At 40.9% G+C, this 4083-nt stretch overlaps 1 non-coding gene across 1 annotated transcript; it reads right to left on the minus strand.

Annotated features, from left to right (window-relative positions):
* Nucleotides 1-450: 450 nt before the first annotated feature.
* LOC145390348 (5S ribosomal RNA) lies at nucleotides 451-569 on the minus strand. Its single transcript, XR_013895609.1, has one exon. It is a non-coding gene; the product is annotated as a 5S ribosomal RNA (ribosomal RNA).
* Nucleotides 570-4083: the final 3514 nt, after the last annotated feature.

The raw sequence follows: 4083 nt of genomic DNA on the forward strand, positions 1-4083 counted from the left end.
GGAGCTGAAAGTCATGGAATTGAAAGCCGTATTTAAAGGAAATTGAAAGCCATATATAAAAGAAATTGAGAGCCATGTTTAATCCATGTACTGAAAAATACTATATGAAAGAAATATATGGAAAAGAAAACCTATGGACATTTACAGACAACTGCAGATTTAAACAAAATGTATTGGAAAATATATTCAACACAGCTGTCTCGATAGAAATAGTTCATTGACACGTATGGAAGCTGTGAAAGCCTGATTATGAAAAAAAGAAAAAAAAAGAAAACTATATTAAAATTCATGGAAAAGTGTATCTGGATAATGTATGTAAAACTGTAGGGTTTTTTCATTCTTTCATTGCCAGACGCCATGTATCCCAAACGGGGTGGTCAAGGGCTTAGAGTTAATTGTTTTACAGGGAGGGGCACTAATCCTCCACCAACCCCACTTGACACGTAGGGATGCCAACAGCATCTGGTGTTCCCAGGCGGTCACCCATCCAAGTACTTACCAGACCCAACGTTGCTTAACTTCGCTGATCGGACGGGAAGCGGTGTACTCAACGTTGTATGGCCGTTGGCTCAACTGAGAAATATATGGAAATGTATATAAAATGAATGAAAAACTGAATACGAAAATGAGTGAAAAATAATGTAAGAATAAATATATGAAAAACGTATGAAAGTCAAGAATGAAAATATATGATAAAAATGTTAGAAAGTTATGTGGAGAGAATGTGAAAAAAATTTTTATGGGTCTTCTATATTGAAAAATCGCAGACACATTTCTCCCCGGGCCTGGATTTTTTGTTTTTGTTTTTGCCTGTGATCGGATAAAGCCACAGATTCCCCATCTCTCTCTTTCTCTCTGTCTCTCTCTCTCTCTCTCTCCCATCATCTCCTTACCCATGTTTCCTCTCCCCATACCCTTACAATTTCTCCCTGTTCTCTCCTTCCCTCTCCCTTTTCCTATTTGCCCCTATCCTCCCCTCCCTTCCCCTTCCTTGCAACTTTCCCTTCCACATCTCTTTCCTTTATCATCTTTCCCTCCTCTCTCCCCCTCCCCCCCACAGCACCACCACGTCATAAAGAAGCCAATATTGCTCCACACACACACATACACACACACACACACACACACACACACACACACACACACACACACACACACACACACACACAAGGTTATAAGGATATGTTAGCGGTTGTCTTTATTTAAATGCTTCTTTCAGTTTCTGCAACCTGTCAGCCTCACTGTGTGTGTGAAGTATTGGTTAAATTTATCATGATGATATTTATTATTATTATTGTTATTATTATTATTATTATTATTATTATTATTATTATTATTATTATTCACTACTACTACTACTAGTACACTACTACTACTACTACTATTATTATTATTATTATTATTATTATTGTTTATAGTATTAATAATATGCTTTTCCGCATCCCTATATTTAGGATCGACTGGGAGGGAAAATGTTTGGGTTTTCTGTGTCACTTCCTTGAAGTTTTCTGAGAAGATTACGATGACGATGGAAGGAGGGAAGGGAAGAATGAAAGGCGATGACGATGGAAAGAGGGAAGGGAAGAATGTAAGGCGATGACGATGGAAGGAGGGAAGGGAAGAATGAAAGGCGATGACGATGGAAGGAGGGAAGGGAAGAATGAAAGGCGATGACGATGGAAGGAGGGGAGGGAGGATTGAAAGGAAGAAGGAAGGGAGGATGAGAGCTTCGGATAAAGGGAGGAAGGGAGGGAAGGAGGAATGATGGAAGCAAGGATGATAAGAGGGCAGGGCAAGAGGTAGGAAGGAAGGACGTGAGGAATGAAAGGAGGGAGAAAGAAATGAAGGAAGAAAAGAATTAAAGAAGGAAGGAGAGAAGGAAGAAAGGAATGCAGGGCAAGAGGGAGGACGATAGGAAGTGAGGAATGAAAGGAGGGAGAGAAGAAGAAATTAATGAATGAATGAAGGAAGGAAGGAAGGGAGAAAGGTAGGGAGGGAGGTAGGAAAGAAGGCAAGGAAGTGTGAAGGAGAAAGTAAAGTTACTATGGAAGAGAGGAATGAAAGAGGGATTGAAAGTAAAGCAGGGAGGATGGAGGGACGGAAGGACAACAGAGAAAGAAAGAAAAAAGGAAGGAAAGGGAGGGCAGAGGAAGGAACTGAAGAAGGAAGAAAGAAGCTAAAGATGGGGAGAGGGAGGACCGAAAGAAAGAAGGAAGGAGGACAGGGAAGGAAAGGAAAAAAAGAAGGTAGGAAAAATGGGAGGAAGAAACTAAAGATGGAAGGAGGGAGAACAGAAGGATTGAAAGACAGGAGGAAGGAGCAGGAAAGATGGGGAAGAAAGAAGGGGAAAAAATGAAGATTGGTGGAAGGAAGGAGGGAGGGTGAGAGAAAGAAAGGACAGAATAAAGGAAAAAATACTACCAAGAAGTAAAGGAGGGAAGAAAGGATGGAGGAAGAGAGAAGGTGGAGGAGAGGAGAAGGAAGAAGGAAGGCAGAGGAAAAAGGAAAGTCAGAGAATTTTTCAGGTAAAACTTTTCACATATTTTCCATTAAATCCTTCAGACAACCAAAAGAAGAAAAATTACGTCGATCATTTTAATGTTATAATATGATTTACCCCTGTTCCTTTTTATGGCTGTCTTTATGCTGTTTGTTGAACTTCTTCAGTGCAATGACGCCTTGGTATTATTGTTGTCAACCTACGGACGATTAATGCGGCTGAGGAAGGAATCACGCTGACTGAAGGGAATATAGTTTCCATTTTGCTACCACATGGGTTCAGTGGTCAGAGGATTGATCTGATGTCTGAAAAGACGCTAGTTCGAATCCCATCTGGAGCAGGGAACGGTTTGTTGAGATGAATTCGCTAAAACACAGTTTACTTATCTTCCACAAGACCCACCCAGATGTCATAAAAACACCCTTCCTAATCACACCAGTCGCGAAGCCGATAGGACTAACATGTATTCATTGATGACGGTGGGTATTGGTGCCGAAGTGGTGACATGAGAAAGTTTGTGGTCAAGGGAACGGACTTTCCAGTCTGTGCCCAGGGTCGAACATATTAAAAATAGATTTATTCTTGTTACCTCGCAACGATGTACTTAGTATTGCCCCGTCGTAGTGGGTTAATGGAGACCTGAGCACTAAATTATTCGATCGGTGCGTGGGAATTATTGTCTCTGAAGCTTCGGTCACTATAGGACAACGCCAATATACTCGTTATACTCTTTTTACTCCAACTTGGCCTAGATTTTTTTTCTTTTCGGCTTAATTCCCGTAGCTCGGTGGCAGACAAAAAACAGTACTACGGCTCTGCATCCTTTTCACAGGACTGCATCGTGACTATGACCATGTTTTTGTGTTAATCTGTTGTTACAACTCAGCATTCAGGATGGAGAGATGGCAGTTATATCCCAAGTTAGAGTAAAAGAGTATAGTGAACGGGTTTGAATGATACACCGCACGTCCAGTCGTCGGTCAACATCAACTCTATACTGCAGTGGAAAACACCATTACATTTAAAAATCAATGAAACACATGCGGGAAACCGTAAAGCACTCAGAGAGCGCATACCTCCGCCAATGCCTTTACAGGATCCGTATCCAGATACGTCCCAAAATTTAATCAACTCTTTGTTGGCCGATGGCCCACCCTCCCACAAAATTTCATTGAAATTCGTTGAGAATTTTGAAGATATTGTGTGGACAAACAAACAAAAAATTCCTGGATCCCGATAATGATCCGGATCACCACCAAAATCGAATGGATTGTTCCTTGGGCCATACCCAACCCCTCCAAAGAATTTCAGCAAAATCCGTTCATAACGTTTTGAATAATCCTGCTGACAGACAAACAAACCAAGGCCGGCAAGAACATAACCTCCTTGGCGGAGGTAATAAAATAATACTCCCCCACCACTACTGCTGTTGATATTTTTTCCTGGCCGTGGAAATGCCTTAAGAAAATAATTACTGCAAAATTAATCTTACACTATGAACTAGAAGAAAAAAAAAAAGCATTTTTAGGGAGAGTGCAGCAATACTAATGCCGGTAATTATGTAGCACAGAGAATTAGTTTGG

Source organism: Coenobita brevimanus, chromosome 1 (genome assembly GCF_032717465.1).
Source record: "Coenobita brevimanus isolate Jiangsu-jjx chromosome 1, ASM3271746v2, whole genome shotgun sequence".
Classification (NCBI taxonomy): Eukaryota; Metazoa; Arthropoda; class Malacostraca; order Decapoda; family Coenobitidae; genus Coenobita; species Coenobita brevimanus.